Source organism: Rattus rattus, chromosome 2 (genome assembly GCF_011064425.1).
Source record: "Rattus rattus isolate New Zealand chromosome 2, Rrattus_CSIRO_v1, whole genome shotgun sequence".
NCBI lineage: Eukaryota > Metazoa > Chordata > Mammalia > Rodentia > Muridae > Rattus > Rattus rattus.
The window spans coordinates 80369203-80392777 of NC_046155.1; the positions used below are offsets into that span (position 1 = coordinate 80369203).

At 43.8% G+C, this 23575-nt stretch overlaps 1 protein-coding gene and 1 pseudogene across 1 annotated transcript in view; one reads left to right on the forward strand and one right to left on the reverse strand.

Annotated features, from left to right (window-relative positions):
• Hs3st2 (heparan sulfate-glucosamine 3-sulfotransferase 2) overlaps positions 1-23575 on the reverse strand; it is a 109242-nt gene that overhangs the window by 78134 nt on the left and 7533 nt on the right. The window lies entirely within an intron of this gene.
• On the forward strand, positions 1387-2581 carry LOC116891571 (annotated as a pseudogene).

Here is a 23575-nt window from a genome sequence, read left to right on the forward strand (position 1 = left end):
CGGGAGTTCAGGACCATCTTAGACTACATGTGGAGTTCAAAGCCAGCCTAGACCACATGAGACCCTGTTTCAAACAAAGAACCAGATTCAGATTAAAAGGGTTCCCCGAACCTACAGCTTCCTCCACCCAGCCTCCTGGATCCCTCTTAGTAGTGACAAGCAGAAATCTGCATCTGTGCTGACGACTAGAGAGAGATTCACTGAGCTGACATACCGTAACAGTGTGCCTGGGGTGTGTGGAAAGACTTCAGCAGAACCAGAGAGCACTCCTGAATTCAGAAGCAAGGGTGGAGGAAGGACTTGCTGAGCACGGATTGGGGTTGTGTAAATCTCAAGTTTATGATGTCCAGGGGTTTTCTCCAGATGCCGGAAGCCTCCCAGTTAAAGATCCCACAAACACTCATCTGAGATACACTGTTGAAGTAGATGTCTGTGCCAAGTGCAGAGAGAGTCACCTGTCCCAAAGGTAAAACAAGAAAGCCAACTTGGGAGATGATATGCTTACAGAAAATGTCCTTATAGGTCCTGGGAATCTTGACTACTTACAGGGGAAAATATAATCAATAGCAAGAGAAGACCTAAATATTTAGTAGTAGTCATTATAATGATAAAATAATATTAAATTGGAAATCCCTAAGTAGTCCTTGCTGTAGGCTTGGTTCTTCTTCTAAACATGGTACACAAGTTAACCAAGCTGGGCCTCATATTCTCCCTATATAGCCAGTACATACATCACACCTGTGGCAGCCAGGAGGGAATGAAATACAGAGCAGGGGAGCGAGCATCCCAAGAGACACTACCAGTGGGTAGAGGAATCTGTTCTTGAACTCAGCGCAGCCTGGCTCCAAGCCTGTAGTTTTAATTTAAGTAAGAGAGAAATTTTATGTCAGTATCCTAGGCAAAGAGAAAGGAGCATGCCCACAAAGAGAAAAAGGATCCAGCTGACATCAGGTTCTGCTCTGCTACACACACACACACACACACACACACACACACACACATACACAAGCCTGTGACAATCAGATCATATATTTTGGAGATTTCAAAAAAGAATTTTCCTTCCAACCAAGCCAGCTCAACTTTTATATGAAAAACAAAACAACAACAAACAAACAGAAAAACATTTTTTAGTCTGCTCAGATGAAAATACTAACATAGAGCTGGAGAGAGAGCTCAGCTGTGAAGGGGGCTGCTCATGCAGAGGACCTGGGCTCAACTCCCAGCACCCACACCAGGTGGCTCACAAGCTCCTGTAACTCCAGTTCCAGGGGGATCTAATGCAGTCTTCAGGCCTCTGAGGGCACCTGCAGGTACATGGTATGTATAAACTCATAAAGGCACACACACACACACACACACACACACACACACACACACACTCACACAATCTAAAATAGACAAATCTTTTAAAAATTGGTTAAGAAATGAAAAACATTTTGTAAAATTGTAGATTAGAAGAGAACTTTGAGAATCACAGCCAATAAAGACTGGAGTGCTGGCTCTCTGCTCCTCTCTGTTCCAGAGACAGCTGCATCTTCTTGTGCAGCGCCAGCCTCGTCCTGTAGAAAAGATGGTGAAGGTCTGTGTGAACAGATTTGGTCATATTGGGCACCTGGTTACCAGGGCTGCCTTCTGCTCTGCACTTGGCAAAGGGGAGATTGTTGCCATCAACGACTCCTTCATTGACCTCAACTACATGGTCTACATATTCCAGTATGACTCTACCCATGGCAAATTCAACGGCACAGTCAAGGCTGAGAATGGAAAACTTGTCATCAACAGGAAGCTCAGCACCATCTTCCAAGAGCAAGATCCCCCTAACATCAAATGGCATGACTGACGCTGGTGCTGAGTATGTCGTGGAGTCTACTGGCATCTTCACCACCATGAAGAAGGCTGGGGCTCACTTGAAGGGTGGGGCCAAAAGGATCATCATCTCTGCCCCTTCGGCTGATGCCCCCTATGTTTGTGATGGGTGTGAACCATGAGAAATATGACAACTCCCTCAAGATTGTCGGCAATGCATCCTGCACCACCAACTGCTTAGCCCCCCTGGCCAAGATCATCCATGACAACTTTGGCATCGTGGAAGGGCTCATGACCATGATCCCTGCTACCACTGCCACTCAGAAGACTGTGGACGGCCCCTCTGGAAAGCTGTGGTGTGATGGCTGTGGAGCAGCCCACAGGATCATCCCTGCATCTACTGGTGTTGCCAAGGCTGTGGGCAAGGTCATCCCAGAGCTGCATGGGAAGATCACTGGCATGGCCTTCCGTGTTCCTATCCCCAGTGTACTCATTGTGGATCTGACATGCCGCCTGGAGGAACCTGAAAATATGATGACATCAAGAAGGTGGTGAAGCAGGCATCTGAGGGCCCACTAAAGGGCATCCTGGGCTCCACTGAGGACCAGGTTGTCTCCTGCTACTTCAACAGCAATTCCCACTCTTCCACCTTTGATGCTGGAGCTGGCATTGCTCTCAATGACAACTTTGTAAAGCTCATTTCCTGGTCTGACAGTGAATTTGGCTACAGCACAGGGTGGTAGACCTCATGGCCTACATGGCCTCCAAGGAGTAAGAAACCCTGGATCACCCGCCCCAGCCCAGCAAGGATACTGAGAGCAAGAGAGCGGCCCTCAGTTGCTGAGGAGTCCCTGTCCCATCTCGGCCCCAACATTGAGCATCTCCCTCACAATTTCCATCCCAGACCCCCATAATAACAGGAGGGGCCTAGGGAGCCCTCCCTACTTCCTTAAATAACATTAATAAAGTTCGCTGCACCCACCCCCCGAGAAAAAAGACTGGAGTGCTAATGACTGTCATTGAGGGCCCATCTACAGCCCAGGTGGTAGAGTGAGGAAGCCCTGGTTCACTTAGCAACCTGTAAACCCAGTGTGGTAACCCACGCCTGTAATTCCAGCACCTGGGAGGCAGAGACAGGAAGAACTGGTGTTCAGGGTCATTCTTGGCTATATACTGAGTTCAAGGCCAGTCTGAGCTATGTAAGGCCTTGTCTCAAAAAACAAGCAACAAACAAACAGAAACAAGCAAACAAAAACAATAAAATTTTAAAAAATGTTGTGGTGTTTAGGACCCCTTCACATTTAAAACAGAAAACATGATAGAGGACGTCAGTAATTTTCTGTAGAGGTAGGACCCTGCCTCTAAAACACATTCGCCCTTCTGTGGCTTATCAGCACAGGGATATGGAAGTGTCACTCACATTGCTTCTGATCCCACCCACGTCCCTCTTCACTGAAAACCATTTTTGAAACTATACTTATAAAATATCTTTAGCGCTTTTGCGATGCTTTAAGAGGATTAAATATTTGATTTTTACACAGTTCTTTTTCAGTATCATAAAATTTGAGCCCTTCACAGATTTTTTTTAGGAATTCTTGAAGCTATATTCTTTCTTGTCCATCATCTATTTTTGTCTATTTTGTAATTTTATCAAATAGTTAACTCTTGTATTTATTTTTTTAAATCAATGGTACTGTTTTTATTCATTTGCTAATTTCTTTGCCTCTCTGGATGATTTCCTTGTTTTCTTATGCCATCTCCTCCTTCCTCTAACACCTGGGTTGAATTCTTTTTTTTTTTTTTTTTAAAGATTTACTTATTATTTTATGTATGTGAGTACACCGTAGCTGTCTTCAGACATACCAGAAGATGGCATTGGATTCCATGACAGATGGTTGTGAGCCACCATGTGGTTGCTGGAAATTGAACTCAGGACCTCTGGAAGAGCAATCAGTGCTCTTAACTGCTGAGCCATCTCTCCAGCCCTTTTTTTTTTAAAGTGGTTGAATTCTTAGTAAATGCATTTGCTCCGGTTAATAAAGAGGCTCGGTTGCTGTGGAATGATGCTTTGGCCACATCTGACTGGTTTCTGCAGGTATTTTCTATATCGTCATTGTTTGCAGTTAGGACACTGTATTTTTTTTTTAACTAAGTGACTAGCAGGTGTGATTTTAATTCCCAGTGTTAGTCTTTATATGATTTATAAGACACAGCAACATAAACATGTTATTTAGTAATACAGAACACAGAAGTAGCAAGCTGAAAGAATCCTAAATGGATTACTTTCATAACAAGAAATCATAATCTGCAGAAGTCAGGCTGCTGTTGTTCTGGAAGGGCCATGGCCTTGTTTAACTATTTAAACTATGCAGACACAATGTTTCTGATAAATGTTAACATCTCAAAAGCAAAGCCGAGTCAAATGCCCGGCAGCTGCATTCGCTTGCATTCAGTCTTCTGTATTACTCTTCAGCAAGTGTTAGATCCGCTATAAAGGACGTAGGGGGAGGTTCCCTAATTGTTTCCTGATTGTGTCAATAAAGATGGCAGAAGCCAATCACTGGGCAAAGATATAGAGGCAGAATTTCCAGGTCCCAGGAGGAAGAGGAGGAGACGAGACAGAGGAAGGGGCTTTTCGGCCAGACACTGGAGAGAGGAGCATAGACACCATGTAGGCCTCGGGGCTATTAGAACCTGTGGCGGCCTCCACCACTGGAAGAATTCTAATTAATATAAGATAGCTAATGAGTTTAGGACAATAGATTCTGCACCCAGCGGTTGTGCCATCTGGCTGATTTTAAAATATTAAGATTGTCTGGTGGGCAACTCAGTTGGGCTGGAGAAAGCGGGCAGCCGGGCCGGTCAGTTGGTGGAATGCGAGTGGTAGTTCCAGGCGTTCTCAGAAGGGATGGCTGTTGGACGGCTTTGCAAGCCAGCCAGAGGAATGGGCAACACTCTCAGGAAAATGCCAGCTGGCAACATGGCGGTGGCTGTTCTCTGAGCACAGCCGGGAACTCGAGGAGATCTCCCAAGAGGGAGTGAGTGTGCGTTTTAAAATTGTATGCAGTAAAATTCACATGTTAAAATTCCAGGCACAGGTAGCCTAACTTTTACCCCAGAAAAGGAGAAAAAGAAAACCTCACTAACCCAGAGAGGCAGAAGGATGGGGAAGATGACTCTAAAAGCTGAGCATAGAGGCATCCGTGTGCTCCAGCACTTGGGAGATGGGGATGGAAGACCGCTGTGAGGCCAAGTCTAGCCTGGGCTACATAGTGAGATCCTGCCTCAAACCATCAAAGCCCCCAAAAGATAAAGAACACAATAAGTCACAATAAATATTTTAATCACCAGAGAGCTTAAAACTTAAAGCTTTTACATTCAAAGCTGAAAATTATCAAGATAGGGCCAGGCTTGCAGGCATGGGGCTATACCTCCAGCTGCACTTGGGAAGCTGAGGCAGGAGGATCACAGGTTTAAGGCCTGCCAATACTAAAGAGCAAGTCCAAGGCCAGCCTGGCCAATTTGGAGAGATTCTCAAATAAAGAGGGAAAACTGCTGAGGATGCAGCTCGGTGACAGAGCGCTCACCCAGCAGACCCCAGCCCTGAATTCAATCCACAATACCAACAACAAACAATGATAAAACAAACAAAACAAAAACCAACCACACACCACACACACACACACACACACACACACACACACACACACACACACAGACACACACACAAGGAGAAAGAAAATCATCATCACACTCAGTATAAAGACAGAAGCATTCAGATCCCGCCATCGGGAGCACAGTAAGAGGCAGAGCGGGCTCACAGGTCAGCCCAGAGCTGAGCATCGACATCTTCCAACCCAGAGGAAGAAGCAACGAATGCACAGACAGAACCAAAGTTTAGGGGAAAAAATGCAAATAGACTAAAATGTTTTGTAGTACTTAAAAAAAATCCAAATTAGAAGGATATAGTTTCACACATTACATTTGCAAAGACATACATTTGACAATATCGGAGTATTAACAAGACAGAAAGTCGATCATTGACACAGGACAAAGGCCTCCTTCAGATCCTCAAGGGAAGAAATACACCTCTGCTGAGGCATAGAGCCTGGGGTGGAAAAAAATGGGAAAATTCTACTAAAATTGTCACTTTCATGTTTTAGCATACTTATTCTCAAAGATAAAAATTCCTCCAAAGAGATTTTATCCTGAGGGGGAACTGGGTAAAGAGTCCACTGCTGCCCTTGTATTAAGTTTTCAGTATCGGAAGGTGGGAGGCCATTGAAGAGCTCATAGGCAGTTTGTTTAAGCAGGCAACACTCTGTGTGTACAGCCAAATGCTGCACAGACATCTAACGGCACTGTGTAACTCTGCTCTTCCCGGCACGAAGAAACCCCTGTCACAGTGTTAAGCGAAACCACAACTTAGAAAATGTCCTATGAAGTACAGAAAGCATACTATATACATAAGGGTGTGTGTGTGTGTATCAGAGAGAGAGAGAGAGAGAGAGAGAGAGAGAGAGAAATGGCATATAGCATACAAAACGATTTATCCAGAGCAACAAGAAAGCAACATGTTAACAGTGATAACAAACCTGAGGACATATGGGTGACTTTTAATCTTTTTATCCATTCCTTATTTCTTCCAAGGCAGAAATCATATAGCGAAAAACATATAAAAGCTTGATCAAACGTCTCTCTCCCATCCATGTCTCCCACCCACCCAATTTCACCTCTAGGAACCTGCTGTTAATGTGTTGGAATTTTTTCTACAATCACTCATAATTTATGTGTAAATAAGACAACTTGGATATATTATCCCTTTTTTCTTCTTTTATACAAAGATAGCATATGTTTTTCACTTTGCTGCCTTGGGGTGAGTGGTGTACGTCACTGGGGCTGGAGCCCAGGGTCTTGTGCATGCAAGGAAAGCACTCCACCACCGAGTTATGCCCACAGCCCACGCTGCTCTTGTAATTGAGCAATATATCTTGAGAGTGTTTGTAAATTTTCTTTATCTGCTGTGCTGAGTTCTATCTGGACGCCTTTCTTCGCTTATTCATTTACTTATAAGATCAATTTCTCTTTAACCCACGTAAATAAAAGTGATTCTTTGTTGGGGACAGCGATGGCAGCAACAGGGCTCCAATGTCTTGATACCTGGCATGATGATCATTTCTGAAACCTGCAAATCTCTTGCTGACCCTACAAGAGCCCAAGGTGCAAAGTAGGTGGGTCAGCACAGGGGATGGTAAAGTGAACCCACATGGTGCCTTTGCACAGACACTCGCATGAGATGAAATATCCTCAAGAGGTGGGTGTCCCACCATGCCTGGTCACCTTCAGTCTCCTCCACCATCTTTTAGGAAGTGACATCATCTTCCTGCTCCTCCCCTTACTTTACATCCTACCTTGCCTTTCTTTTATGTGCAGACTCCGGGACCACTGCAGCCACTCTTTCAAGTAATCATTGCCTACAAGATGACAACACCCACGGTTTGTTTGTTTGCCTCTGGTCTAGGTAGTTTGAGCACAATCACTTCATTGAAGGGAGTGACAATAATATGAATGGTGACTTAGTCCTCTAAGGAAAAGCAAACTATTTCAACAAAGACAAGTGACAGACGGGATGCTGGACAGGTGCAGGGGCACCTTAAATGATCACTTTAAAGGCAGGCTGTGCTGGCTGCATGTGGTCTCTGTGTCTCCTTCAGGATATCATGGAAGAGAGAATGTGATTGGTGGCCTCTGATTAACAGTGTTTGAGAAGTTAGCAGCAGTCAGGGCTCTAGGAAGGTTACCCTACAAAACCAAAGTTCTTCCTGGGCCCTGGAGTGCTTTGGTCCAGGAGGTCAAATTTATAGAGATTTTGGTCTCTGCTCTCTGGACTCATGGGAGAAGATAGGCTGAGCAGGGGTATGCTTCTAGCTCAGCCATTAGGCTCTCTGCCTAGGAGGCTTCACCACAGTACATTCACCCTAGTTTTGGCTTCACAGCTCCGTGCTATAAGTGGAATAAAGAGGAAGAGGAAGATTGAAATGCCACCTGCAGTCGTGATGCTCACAGATAACAAGGACGAAAGTTAGGAAAGCTTGGAGATTCAGAATGGGAAAAACCTATCCCACAGATAATTAGGATTCCTGTCCTTCTGAGTATGGGTATCCGGTCAGGCACCGAGTCAGACAATTAGGGATGTTGCTAAAGTTTTCTTTTATACTTTTGTCTTTGAAAATGACATATTTTTGTGGGTATTCCACACTGTGATTTTGTTTGTTTGTTTGTTTTGTGGTGCTAAGTTTAAACCCAAGGCTTCCTGCATGTTAGCTGAGGTTTCTGTCAATGAGCTGTTCCCAGAGCCTTGCTGTCTGCAGTTTAATATACTTTTTAATTTATCGTTTGAGAATCTCACACGTGTATGCATGTGCTTTATCAAATCCACCCCATTCCCTCCCATTGCACATCTTCCCCCAAACCCCTAGATAATCTCTCTCAATTTCAATTTCCCTTAACCTACTTAGACCTCTTAGCACTGCTTCAATCTACACATGTACACATTTTAACTCATGTAGGGGTTTGTACAAATTTTGTCATATATGGGTTTGTACGAATTTTAACTCATGTATGGATTTATATAAATTTTAAGTCATGTATGAGTTTGTACACATTTTAACTCATGTACTGGTTTGTTTGACTATCACCCCAGTCAGGATACAGGACAGAGCCCTTTGGGCAGTGTTTGTCAACCTGTGGGTTGTGACCCTCTGGGGCGGTCAAACGACATTTCTCAGGGCAGGGGATACATATCAGATATCCTGTACATCAGATATTTACATTACAATTCATAACAATAGCAAAATTACAGTGCCGAAGTAGCAAGAAAATAGTTTTATGGTTGGGGGTCACCGCCCCATGAGGTATTGTATTAAAGGGTTGAAGCATTAGGAAGGGTGAGAACCACTGTCCCGGCAACTCCACAGGATGTCTCTCTGCTTACTTGTTTCTAGGCTCCCCTCTCTAGTGTCCTAAGCCCTGGCCAGCAGTAGGTTTTTCTCTAGCGTGTTGGTTTGCCTGTTTGAGAGTGTCATGTATAATTGGAAACAGGCAGTACATAACCTTCTTCTCACTCAGCATGGCATGATGCCTTTGAGCCCCATCCAAGTCACTGTATTTTTTAAGGAGCATTTCATAAAGGTTTTAACACAGGTGATTTCGGGAGCCGTGGGGGATTGGAAGGAAACCTTGGGTTAGCCCTTGGTGAACGTATTGGCGAGTGAAGATCAGGACTTATCAAAGCCAAAGTCCAAAGACAAATTATGCAAAACCGATCAGGGGGGAGATCTAAAAATATTGCCGAGCTGGATCCTTTCCTCCCATTTTTCACGTCTGCGTTCGTCTTCCCATGATGCCCTACCCATTTGCAATTTAAATCAGAATCACAGCTTTTTAAACCACTCAGACTTGGTAATGTCAGCCAGTCCCTCCCAAGCTGTTGATGGACCATGACAACTAAATGTGATACAGTAATACAGGGACACCAAAGCCAGAGGGGTGGGGGTGGGTCAGAACTCCTAGTGTAGGAGATGCAGCACTAGGGCTTAAAAAATGAGATGGTATCCACGGTCTCCTCACTACCACTCCATTGTGTCATTAGCAAATAATTGGCTTTCTCATGCCACTAAATTTGAGTCTCTTACTTGCAACATGGAGAAAGTCTTAGTTGTCAGAATGGTGCTCTTAGCTCTGAGTGTGTGCATGCGTGTGTGTGTGTGTGTGTGTGTGTGTGTGTGTGTGTGCTGGAAAGTAAACTTAGTTAAGGCCTTACACGTGCTAGGCAAGCACTCTACCACTGAGCTATATTCCCAGACCTCCAATTGTTTTTTTATTTTCCTCCTCAATAGAGCAGGGCTGCCTCAGGCAGAGCATAGTAGCCAGCAGAGCATAGCAGCCAACAGTGTTGGAATAGCACAGAGCTCACTATTTGGTGATGACTGTGTTTGTTTTCTCAATTACTTTCTATTTCTGGCAAAAAGCAAGGAATGCCATTAAGGATGGTGATCCCTCTGTGGTGTGTGTCTGTGTGTGTGTGTGTGGTGTGTGTGTGTGTGTGTGTGTGTGTGTGTGTGTGTGTACACAAGTGCAGAGGCATGTGCATGTAAAAGCCAGATGTTAATGTCATGTACTTTTCTCAATTGCCCCCAACCTTATTGGTTTTAAAGATTTATTTATTATTATTTATGTATATGGATGTGGATGAATGCATGTCTACTCACCATGTTCATACCTGGTGCCCACAGAGACCAGAAGAAGCCATTGGATCCTCTGGAACTATAGTTATAAATGGTTCTGAGTTGCACATGAGTGCTGGGAATCAAACCTGAGTTCTCTGGAAGAACAGCCAGTGCTTTTAACCACTGACCCATCTCTCTAGCCTCTACTTTTTTTCCCGAGGCACAGTTTCTCTTTGAATCTGGAGCTCATCAACTTGACCATATTAACTGGGGAGCAAGTCCCCAGAATCCTCTTGTCTCTGTCAATCCAATGCTGGGGTTACTGATGGATGCCTGCCACTTGTATGTCTTTTGTACATAGCTCTGCAGATGAACCTCAGGACTTCATACTTGTACAGCCAATATTTTCCTGAGTCATCTCCCCAGCCTCCTGAAGTTTCATTTTTAGTAAATGAAGGTTAGTAAAAATTATGAGAGGTCCTTAATAGAACACAGAGTACATGATATCTGTAGGTATGTGCAAAAGTAAGTCATGAGTTGGTAGAGAAATGGCTGAAGGTTGGGAAACAAGGTGTTAGCTTTTAGAAAGATTGGTGAAAGCCCCATGAATGAGGAGGTATGTGGGTATTACCTCAGAGGAGTACTGATGACTTTCTGGCTTATCCATCACTGGCTTCTAGTGCTAAACACACTACCCCTTCCTTAACACCAATGTTTCACTTGGTTTTAACGAGGTCCATGTCAACCTTGGCAGGCCATCTGTTCTTGAGCCAGGGCTAGCTTTTCTCATCATGACTCTTCTTTCTTCATCCTTATTTATCCTTCTGAACCCCAGTGTTCTTCTCTCTTCCCATACACACCGAGTACTGTGCAACAGAGACTCTCGTAGGCTGATCTTTACGCCCCACCCCTGCTTATTCTTCAACCACTTCTTGTCAAGAAGTTCTCCCTTTCCAGGACAGATTCCATCTATTAGGCCTCCAGAATCAGGGGGACTCTGACATTTACCACCACCAGGATCATCTCTAAAATGTGAAGCTCTAAGCACCTGTGCCCTCCGGATGCTAGTGCCAAGTGTGAGGAAGGATGGAGAAACCCAGCTACTGGAAACATGGCAGCGTGAGCCTGAGGAGTGACCAGGGGTGCTTCGAGCATGCACTCGACTGACGAGGGTCAGCAGAGACTGCTGGCTGTCTTCCTGCAGTTCAAGAATAGAACCGGATAGGACTCGCCAACCACACATCATCCTGACTCTGGACTACTCTTTTACTCATTGGCCCAACTGAGAAGTCTGCAGTTTCCCACATACTGATGAAAGTCCACATCATGACAGTGAAAGTCTGCTCTTTTCTTGGCCAGGCCATAAGTAACCAATAGCCATACCTACTTCAACCACAACTCTAGAAGGAGGACCAATGGAAGTGACAGTCTAACATTGCTGTGTTCAATCAGTTTACTTCAGATAGCTACGTGGTGAGAGCACTTGAGGCCTTCAGCTCATGTAAAAGAAACCAAGGCTTAGGAGAATGGAGCGACACTCTTCAGAGTATCAGAAACAGAGGATCAGTGGTGTCTGCTTCTGAAACCACTCCCCCAGTCTCAAAAAGACAGGTGACCAGTAACACCCTGGTCACACACTATCTTTGTAAGAAGTCAGGAATCAGTAAAACACAACTACAAATAGGGAACTCACCATCTGTTTTTGTTTGTTTGTTTGTTTGAGGCAAGGTCTTACTGTGTAGCTCAGACTAGCCTTGAACCTGGTACATATCCTAGACTGCCCTCTCTCTCCTACCCCAGCCTCCTCAGTGCTGGGATTATAGGTGTACACCATTACATCTATTGTTTTTTAAAAGGAAGGAAGGGAAGGAAGGACGGCAGGAAGAAAAAGGGAGGAGGAAAGAAAAGAAGGAGGGAAGAAAGGGAGGAACGGAGGGTAGAAGAGAGAGAAGTGGGGATTTGGTGATACAAGGATGTTGAAATGGGATTTAGGTCTTTAGGATGAGTCCCTGATTTTTGTTGGTCAACATCATTCATTCACTTATGACCCACAGAGTCTACAAGAATACCCTATTTTTGAAGTTTTGGACTAGCAACTCTGTGAGGCTTGGTCCTTGCCTCCAGCTCCCTGTGCCATGTTCTGATAGCTCAGGGTGTCCCAATCCTTCTACACATTTCTCTTAGCTTCAGCCAAACAGAGGAGATGAATCTGCTTAGACATGACCTTATTTGCACAGTTGTCATTAGAATGAGTCCCAAGTTCAAGAACTTGTAAGTTCCCTTGACAGAAATGCCTGTCTCTTAGAAACTAGACATAGTTCTTTCCCTCAGCAAAATGACTAATGGAGAGAGAGAGCTAGCCATGTTTTCTAGGATTTAACTGAGATGTTTGTGCTAGAGAAATACGAGAAAGGCACCCAGAGCGGGGCTGGTGCCACTACTGAGCTCTGTGGAGACTTAACTCATTTTTCACAGAATTAATAATTCAGATCCCACACCGTTCCAGTGAGAAGCGGCTGTAACTGCAGAGTTTAACCAACCACTTCTGAAGATGGGGATTGATCCTGGGAAACGCTGCCTCCACTTTAAGCCATCTCGCCTGAGCAAAATGAAAGCTGTTAGATGATTTCATATCTTCATTAAAGGCATCAAAGCAGAAACACACTGCAAAGATGCTGCCAAGGCAGAGAGCATCCCCCATGCTTCGGCAGCTGGGAGAAGTCCTGGAGAGTTGGAACCCGACTATCTTAGAGCCATGCTAGTGTTCAGCTCTGACATCACAAGCATAGGTTTCCAATCTGATAATGCCATCAGGACAGCTACCTTGCCATACCTGTGGAAGGGGATAGAGCAGAGGAGAAGCTGAGTGACACACATAAGGGACATATGCATTTTTAGGGTTGAACAAGAACCTTCAAAGGACACCAAGAGTTTATCCAAACAGTCTATGTTTTAAATTGGACCTCCAAGACTCCTAGGATGGCTCTGCCATCATCCGCCTATTTGAAAATGAAGAATCCAGGTTAGAGTCGAACATAGCATTCTATGTTCTTTGAACATAGCAGCCACCCTTGTGGATGAATGCTTGAAAAGTCAGGCAAGGGATTGGATTTGGAAGGGTTAGGCTTAAACCTCAGCTTGCCTTTGCAATGGGCTTTAAAAGTTTAACAGGGAGAAGTCACAAATACACTATAGCTCAGTCATTGTGCCCAATGGCAACATGACCTAAATTGCTCTGTCACAGCCACCATCTTGCTTGACTCATCCCCAACCCTGGCCCTCACCAACCAATCCTGCAGTCACATTTTCAGACCATGTTGGGCATCTGCCACCATCGAAGAGGCCTCCTTTCCTGTTCCTGCCCTGTCCTCCCTACAGAGCAGCTCAGCAGAGCCTGTTAAAACAAGGCATGCAACTCAGTTGGCAGACCGCTAGGCCATCATGCAAAGCCCTAGTTCTGTGCTCCACACTGCATAAAAAACAAACACAGTGTCATGACCCCAGTACTCAAAAGATGGAGGTAGGGGGATCCAATGTTCAAGGTCATTCTTGACTACATAGCAAGTTTAAAGCTAGACTAAAACACATGAGAACACATGACAAGAAGTCAGATCACAGGATTCCAGAGATCCAGCCATCCCTGCTCCTTCTCACTGACTAAGCAAAGTCAAGGTTCTTGCAGGAATCTTTGAGCCCCTGCTTGATCTGCCCCTCAACGGCTCCCCGAACCACTTCTCCTCCTTGCTGGACCAACTCTGGTCATGCTGGACCTGAGGATTATTGCCATCCCTCCACTAACCTCGATGCCAATGAAAACTTTGCCTTTGTTTTCCTTTTTAGCAAAGGTTCTTTCCATTAAATTACAGTATTCTTTGTCCTGGGGCCTTCTTCACATTTTAGTTCAAATATCACCATCTCAGAAAGGCCCGTTCTAACAACCATCAGCAGCTGAATACTTTGCCCAGATCAACACCTGTCTTCCCCACACTCTGTCACACTTACTATCACTAACACAGACATATGACCATAGGGGACAGGAGCTTTTGTCTGGATGTTTTACTACTCTTTTTTCCATGACTCCTGCATAGTCTGGTACATAGTGGGTATAAAACAGGCATCTGATGGCATGATGATCAAGCCCCAAACATGTATTTTCTCACTCCATCAGAGCCCATAAGGTAATCCAAATAAAGAGATGTAAATCACTAGTGGTCTCAGAACAAACTCATGATCCCAGTCATGCCTCACACCTGCGAATACTCACACTCGACTAATGTTTCTTGAAAACCTCCTGTGTGTCAGGCTCCAACACTAAGCTCCAGGAGTACCAGCAAATGAAACAAGCACAGTCTTTGCACCCAGGGAGCTTTCAAAGTCAAAAGAGAATGATCAAGATACATTTGAAGGGTGTCATTTCTCTAATTTCTTTCCCAGCCTGTTTATCCTTTGAGTAGAGGATGGCTACTGATTTGTTTGAGTTAATCTTATATCCAGCCACTTTGCTGAAGTTGTTTATCAGGCTTAGAAGTTTTCTGGTGGAACTTTTGGGGTCACTTAAGTATACTATCATATCATCTGCAAATAGTGATATTTTGACCTCTTCCTTTCCAATTTATAAAGATTTGACCTCCTTTTGTTGTCTAATTGTTCTAACTAGGACTTGGAGTACTATATTGAATAGTTATGGAGAGAATGGGCAGCCTTGTCTAGTCCCTGATTTTAGTGGGATTGCCTCAAGTTTCTCTACATTTAGTTTAATGTTGGCTACTCGTTTGCTGTATGTTGCTTTTACTATATTTAGATATGGGCCTTGAATTCCTGATCTTTCTAAAACTTTTACCATGAAGTCATGTTGAATTTTGTCAAATGCTTTCTCAGTATCTAATGAGATGATCATGTGTTTTTTTTTTTCCTTTGAGTTTGTTTATGTAGTGGATTACATTGATGGATTTCCATATATTAAACCATCCCTGCATTCCTGGGATGACACCTACTTGATCATGATGGATGATCATTTTGTTGTGCCATTGGATTTGGTTTACGAGAATTTTATTGAGTATTTTTGCATCAATATTCATAAGTCAAATTGGTCTGAAGTTCTCTTTCTCTGTTGGGTCTCTGTGTAGTTTAGGAATAATCAATCATAATTGTGGCTGCATAGAACAAGTTGGGTAGTATTCCTTCTGTTTGTATTTTGTGGAATAGTTTGAAGAGTATTGGTATTAGGTCTTCTTTGAAGGTCTGATAGAATTCTGCAGTAAATTGTCCTGGGTTTTGTTTTGTTTTTTTATTTTTTTTGGGGGGGAGACTTTTAATAACTGCTCCTATTTCTTTAGGGGTTATGAGACTACTTAGATGGTTTATATGATCCTGATTTAACTTTGGTACCTGGTATCTGTTTAGAAAAATGTCCATTTCATCCAGATTTTCCAGTTTTGTTAAATACAGGCTTTTTTAGTAGAATCTGATGATTTTAAAAATTTCTTCAGTTTCTGTTGTTATGTCTTCCTTTTAATTTCTGATTTTGTTAATTTGGATACTGTCTCTGGTTAGTCTGGCTAAGGGTTTATCTATCTTGTTAATTTTTTCAAAGACCCAGCTCCTGGTTTTGTTGATTCTTTGTATAGTTCTTTTTGTTTCTACTTGGTTGATTTTAGCCATGAGTTTGATTATTTCCTGCCCTCTACTCCTCTCCAGTGTATTTGCTTCTTTTTGTTCTAGAGCTTTTAGGTGTGCTGTCTAGCTGCTGATGTGTGCTCTCTCCAGTTTCTTTTTGGAGGCACTCAGAGCTGTGAGTTTTCCTCTTAGCACTGCTTTCATTGTGTCCCATAAGTTTGGGTATGCTGTGCCTTCATTTTCATTACATTCTAAAAAAAGTCTCTAATTTCTTTATTTCTTCCCTGACCAAGTTGTCATTGAGCAAAGCATTGTTTAGCTTCCATCCACGTGTGAGCTTTCTGCTGTTTTTGTTGTTATTGAGGACCAGCCTTAGTCCGTGGTGATCTGATAGGATGCATGGGATTATTTCTATCTTCTTGTATCTGTTGAGGCCTGTTGGCCTGTTTTATGACCATTTATATCGTTAATTTTGGATAATGTTCCATAAGGTGCTGAGAAGAAGGTATATTCTCTTGTTTTAGGATGAAATGTTCTATAGATATCTGTTAAATCCATTTCGTTCATAACTTCTGTTACTGTCTTGTAACATAATTTTACTGTCTTTGTTTAGTTTCTGTTTCCATGATCTGTCCATTGATGAGAGTGGGGTGTTGAAGTCTCCCATTATTATTGTGTGAGGGCAATGTGTGCTTTGAACTTTAGTAAATATTAGCCCAAAAGCTAGGAATACCTAAGATACAATTCACAGACGATATGAAGTTCAAGAAGAAAGAAGCTCAAAGTGTGGATGCTCAGTTCTTTTTAGAAGGGGAAACAAAATACTCAGGGGAGGAGAGGGTGGGAGGGACTTGGGAGGAAGAGAAGAGGGGGAAGGGGAAAGGGAGCAGGATCAGGTGTGGGAAGAAATGGGAATGGTATACACAGGGTCAGGAAGTTGAACAGGGGTGTGTAGCAATGGGGACTGGGGAACTGGGAGTAGTCACTAGCAATTCCCAGATGCCAGGAAAGCAAGAGGCTCCCAGGACTCAAAGGGGATAAGATTAGTTGAAGTGCCCAACAAAGGGGAGGGAGAACCTGTAGAGACCATACACAGAGGTTAGGCAAGGCCCCTGTTTGGGGAATGGGGCCACTTGTTCATCTCCAAATTTTTAACCCAGAATTGCTCCTCTCTAAAGGAAATTCAGAGACAAAGTGTGGAGCAGAGACTGAAGGAAAGGCCAATCAGAGACTGCTCCACCTGGGGATCCATCCCATATACAGACACAAAACCCAGACACGATTATGGATGCCAAGAAGTGCTTGCTGACAGGAGTCTGATATAGCTGTCTCCTGAGAGGCTCTGCCAAAGCATGACAAATACAGAGGCAGATGCTTGCAGCCACCCATTGGACTAAGCATGGAGTCCCCAATGCAGGAGTTAGAGAAAGGACTGAATGAGCTGAAGGGATTTGCAACACCATAGAAAGAAAAATAATATCAACCAACTAGATACCCCAGAGTTCCCAGGGACTAAACCACCAACCAAAGAGTACCATGGAGCAACCTATGGCTCCAGGCGCATATGTAGCAAGAGGATGGCTTTGTCGGGCATCAATAGGGGGAAAAGCCCTTGGTCCTGTGAAGGATTGATGCCCCAGTGTAGGATAATGCCAGGGTGGGGAGGCAGGAGGGAGTGGGTGGGTGGGTTGGGGAGCACCCTCATAAGCAGGGGGAGGGGAGATGGGATAGGGGTGATGCAGAGGGGAAACCAGGAAAGAGGATAACATTTGAAATGTAAATAAATATCTAATTTTCAAAAAGATACATTTGAATTGTAGCAACAAGCATGGAGTAGATAAAGTAAGGCAGTGAAGACGTTACAGATATGTGAGCAAGGGCAGCTGGCTTCCAGCAGATGACAAAACAAGGGTTTGTTTCCTTTGCTTTTGTGTTTGAGGAGGCGACATGTCTATCAGCAGAGACCTGTGTTACAGAAAGAACCAAGTCTGGTAGCCACTGGGGGAGGAAGAATCCCAGTAGAGGGGATGGCAGCTGCAGACTCCCTCAAGCTCCGGCATCATTGCCCTATCCTGCCTGGGGCCTATCCTCTGTGAGTATTCAGGTCCTGTCTGGGAATTTCTGTCACTCAGGCCTTCCTAGCTTGTCTCCTCCAGTCAGCTCTTTAAAACAAGACCTGCTTCCTGAGGCTTAGTGTGTGTGACACGTAACCAGTGCCCAGTCACTCAGCAGATGCCACTGAAGTTCGGACACTGCTGTCTCCAGAAGAGAACTTGTGAGATGGGTGTGCTTAGACACAACATCCCCATAGGGACACCTCTTCACCAGCTGGCAGAACAGCATTTCTGTCTGTCTGCTCTTTGGTGCTCGGATCATACACCATCTCTTCCAGGAAGCCTTTCTTCCTCCAGCTAGATTCCATCTTCTTTCACTGGACTCTTGTTCTCCTGGTCCTCGTATCATGGTGCGCCCTGACTTATGTATGCAAGTGTCATGAACATCTCAAAACCCATCGACAAATGAGAATCCCAGGACCTGAGCTCTGTTCATCACGGTGTCATTAATGTTGAAATCAACCAAAGCTTGATGAAGGACTCAATGGTCAATAAGCACAGTTAATACTTGTTAGATAGGTTTTGTGTAAGAAATGCTTGGAGTACTTTAATTTTCCATTGAATCCTCACTGCTTCCTACCCAACAGTCAGTATGACTGAGCCCTCGGATGCACACAGAGCACTGTGCCAGACAGAGGCAACTGGTTGGTGTGGTCGGTGGACACATACCGGCAAGCAGTGGAGCAGGGATGCCAACCCAGTCTTCCCGGTTTCGGAGTCTGAGCTTTTGATAGCTGTTTAAAGCAATCAAATGGGCTAACCATGCCCACATCTATAGGTTAGCTTTCTGCATTTTCTGGTGCAGTATAATTCAAACTTATCAAATAAGATATTCGAGAATAAAATTGTTAATTTTGACTGTTTGTTACAATGAATACCATGGCATTTCGATCCTGATGTATTCCAACTGGGAAATGAATCATCCCATTATGCAATGTATCCACACTATGTGTGCTACCTACCCGTTACTCAGTAGCTGCCTCAGTCATCAGATGGACTATCATGAAGTTGTTATTTGAGTATTAAGTGCCTCCCACAGGTTCAGATGTAGAATGCTTGTGTTTGTTTGTTTGTTTGAATTTTGTAGCACTAATTTGAGAGGATCTGGAAGCTGTAGAGGTGAAGCCTAGATGCCAGAAGTAATTGCTTGGGGAAAATCTTGTTCCTGGACACTTCCTGTTTCTTTTCCTCCCCCACCTCCTCTTTCTCATCCTCCTCTTCTTACTCTCCCTCCATCTCTCTTTCTCCCTCCCTCTCTCCTTCCCTGTCTTCCAGCTCCTTTCACCATGATGTAAGAAGTCCCTCTGCCCTACCCATGCTCTCATCACCATGCTGTTCTGCCCCAAGTACACGGGACAAATGACCTCTAAAGCCGTTAGCCAAACTGCCTCCTCCTCTCTTAGTCTCATCTCTCCATACTTTGTCACAGTAAATAGGAAAGGTAGCTAATGCCCAGTTTCTCAGTACCTGTGTTTCAATGACCCCCATTTTACTTAATCATAGCCCCAGACTATAAGGGTAGTGGGGCTGGAGATTTGGAGATGTCGAGGAGAAGCTGTGAAGGGCTTCCTTAAATGAAAAACTTAAGGTGCAATAAGATGCTGAGGGAGGTGTGGAGGGGGCAGGGAGGAGAGAGAACACAGCTTACAAGTAGTTACAGTGGTGCATTGTTACAAATGTTGTTTCCGTGGTTATTGCTATCATCTCTAACTGTGCCTAATTTATATATCAAATTTTATTATATATTTGAGTGCGAGACAAACCATAGTGCACACGTTCACACTACCCATGGTTTTAGGCATCTACTAGGTGTCTTGGAAAAGCCTGCCATTAAAGGGTCAACTGTAGTTTCTGTTTCCTTCTTGTTTTTAAGTTCATCACATACACTCTTAAATCTGATTCCCTGTCCATCCATCTGTCTGTCTCTGTCTGTCTGCCTCTGTCTCTTATGCATTATCTATCTATTTATCTATCTATCTATCTATCTATCTATCTATCTATCTATCTATCATCTATCTATCTATGTATCTATCTATGTATCTATCCATCCATCTATCTATCTATCTATCTATCTATCTATCTATGTATCTATCTATCTATCTATCTATCCATCCATCTATCTATCTATCTATCTATCTATCTATCTATCTATCTATCTATCTTTTCATTCTTTTCTGAGGCTCCCAGCTCAACCAGGAGGCATAACATCAAAACTTCAATGTCCATTCATTTGATTCCAGCCTCAAAATAGATTCAGGACTCTTAGCCTGGCAGTGCACCCTGACGGCAGGGAAACAGTAGCAAGAAGCCATCTCCTCAGCAGTATTGACAAATACTGCCCCATTAAAGGTAGGACCATGGAGTTTTGTCATAGACATCCTGTTATGTCTGTTAAAAACATAGATGAAGTCCCAGGGACTGTTTTCTCCAGGGGGTGGGTGTGCTCCCCCACTCTCAGCTCGGGGACATTTTATAGACTGGAGAAGCAGAGCCGATGCCCTGCCCTCTGTCTGGCACACATTCTCCATGCATTGTTTACAGAAACAATGTAAGGTTGGAAGACTATTTTCACTCACATTTCCAGTGGGTTTCATCTGTCACGGCAAAGGTGGCATCATGGCGTGCACAGCAGCAGGAACCTGGGACAGCAGCTGTTCTTACTGCAGTAGACCCAGAAAATGGGTATGGGACCAAAACTGGGATTGGGTGCCCACCAACAGCCCCTCACCATCCATTTCCACCTGCCAAGCTCACCTTCTAAAGACTCCATGGTCCAAAACCAATAGCACCAGCGAGGACTGAGTGTTCAAAGCATGATTCCTGGGGACCATTTCAAACTCAAACTCTAATGTCATGTCTTCACAATGGAATGGAAGAGACAAATTCTGCAGGCAGAATGTCTGTGTGAGTGTGTGCGTTCATAAGTGTGTGCATGTGAGTCGCAATCAGAGATCAGCTTGGTGTCATCCTGCAGGAGCCATCTACCATATACCATTCTGAGTCACGGTCTCTCACTGGGCCCTGCCTCCCCAGCACTGGCATTTACAAAAGTGTTTCCATGTCTGACTTTTTATCTGGACGCTGGGGCTGACACTCAGGTCTTCATGCCTGCATGGCAAGCACTTTACTGACTGAGCCATCTCCTCAGCCCCAGAGATGTACTTTAAAGAAGTGCCCTGCCTCATGTAAACCTCAAAATAGATAGAGAAATACTCCTGAGCCCCCTCCTGTAGGTCTCTGATTCCTTAACAAAACAACTCTTCTGAGATTTTTACACTGACATCTTGGCTGCAGTTATGCACAAAGTAGATTGAAGTGACTGTCAGTGTGTACGTGGCAGCAGTGGCAGAGAGGGTGGGTGTGGGTGGGTGGGTGGGGGAGGGTGGCTTTGGTTTATTCCCCAATAGTGGGAATAACAAGAAAGCCTTGTAGCTTAATATACTTCTTCCTTTAAATGTCTACCATCCGTGTTCTTGGGGGAAGCATGGCTCTTCCAAAGCCTGGATGCCTTGTGAGCACTGCACAGTGCAACACCTATCACTGCATTTGCTCTGAGTTTTCTTTTTGCTTTTTCCCCCTCAATCATTAACACATCAAAGGAACCTAAGAAACCCAGAGCCATCAGTGCACTCAGTTAAGTTAGATGTTCTACAAATTCCAGCCATGTTTCTCATGATGTCAGTCATGTCCTGCTGTCTCCCCTCCGAGAATCTGAAAATGCCACTACGTCACAGAAATCTACCATCATTTTAACTGTGGTTCCATCCCTCGTGGTCACGTGAAGGAGGACATCCTTAGTTTGATACCAATATTTTTTCAACCTATTAGCATCTCCTAATATTCCCAGATTAAGGCAGAGGGTGCTGCAGGCCCAGAACATTCCAGCATGCTCTTTGGTGAAAACTCAATAACACAGCTTTGTTCTCAGCCTGTCTGTTTGGAGATTACCTTCAGATTTGACACTGTTTTCCATTTTGGAAATTTAAATGAAGTTGCCTTGTAAATATATGTATTTGAAGTGTATTTGCATAGAATGCATTGGCTTTCCAGATGGACAACATCATTGGAGGGATTCACAAAATGGGGACTTGTCGTTTCTTCTCAAAAGAGAATCTATATGACGAAAAGGTGAGCCATGTAGGATTTCCCTCATCATTTTCGAGCTGCATTGCCCACAGTGTGCTATTTACTCCAAAATAGGAACGAAAAATAGAAGCCATTTTCTTTATGAAAGAGCATAATTTTGGTTACTGCAGAGAATTTTGTTCATGTGTACAATAAATATGATTATATCTACTCCCTATTTTTCTCCTCCAATGCCCTCCATAAACTCCCTAACATGCAAGATTATATAATTTTAAAATTGAAGTTTATTTTTAATTGGTGCATAAAATATTTTAAAATATTAGATGACAGCATGATTTGGATCTAGAACATGTTGCTCATGGGTGTGTTTAAAGGTTGATGCTTCTGGAAGTGATGGAACCTTTAAGGGGTGGGGGATTCTACAGGGTCCCGAGGCCCCTGAACCGGAACTGGCCTGAAAGCTTCCCGCTGAGGACTAGCTTTCCTGATACCAGAAGGCACCAAGCAAGGTTCCAAAGGAGGGAAGCAACTGAGAGTCCTATCCAGCAATGATGGCTATGAACTTCATCAAGGACCAGCAAGCCAAGGGTGCAGCAGTGGCACGCATACCTCGGTGGTAACCAGTGGTTCTTTAATTGGACTTAAAACCCACTCAACAGGAGGGAGATCAGGCCTGCTACTGAAAACCTAGCGAAGAGATGGATTGTGGACGAGAACCTAATAGCTGCCTCAGCACAGTCTCCAACTCTGTTATGAACATTGGTCCCTATACCCACAGCTAAGTGTTGTTTCCCCTCCTCAGGGAAACTTCTCTTTGGAGCAGACCTTCAGAGACCAATCCAGAAACCCTCAACCATCCAGTCACGGTAAATACATCTATATAACACTCTTGCATCTAAAGCTCAGGAGATTGTAAGAATGTGGAATTAACTGTGAGATTATGTCTCCTGACAACATCAGGAAGCTATGCCCATGAAGTCTCACCAGCACGACTGCCTAACCATGACATGAACAAGGACAACAGCAGTAGACACAATGACATGGATTGGGGAAAGGTCAGGTAGCTTCAGTCCTACATAAAGAACTATAGACAACTAAAGAATGCTGAGAAATGGTCTTTCCCAGGGAAGAGCATACTAATTTGTTATCCAATACCAAATGATGGGTCATGAAAACATACATAAAATTAATATTGTACAGACTGACTAGTTTATATTTATGTAATACACACATATCTGTGTGTGTGTACATAAATATGTGTGTAACAACAAATAATAAGAGAGGAAGCCATGAATTTAAAAGATAGCAAGGGGTGCATATGACAGTGTCTGGGGGGAAGAAAGAAGAATGGGAAACAATGAAATTATAACATAATCTCCAAGTATGAAAGAAATACTTTTTTTAAAAAAAGACGTTGGATTCTGTGGAAGGTGTTAGGTCCCTGGCATGTGTCCTTGGAGAGAATAGTAGGGATGTAGACCCATTCTCTCTGCCTCCTGTGTTCCCAGTAGCTTAGGGCTTCCCCCTCCTACTCACCATGGTAATACTGTCTTGGCACATACTGTAAAGATGGAGCAATGGTGAGCTGAAACCTTTAAGACTATGAGCCCAAATAAACATTTTCCTTTCTAAAGTTGCTTGTCTCTGGTATTTTGTTACAGCAACCAAAGCCTAATATAAGGGATTAATTACCACCTGATATTTATCAACACACAGATAAAGTGT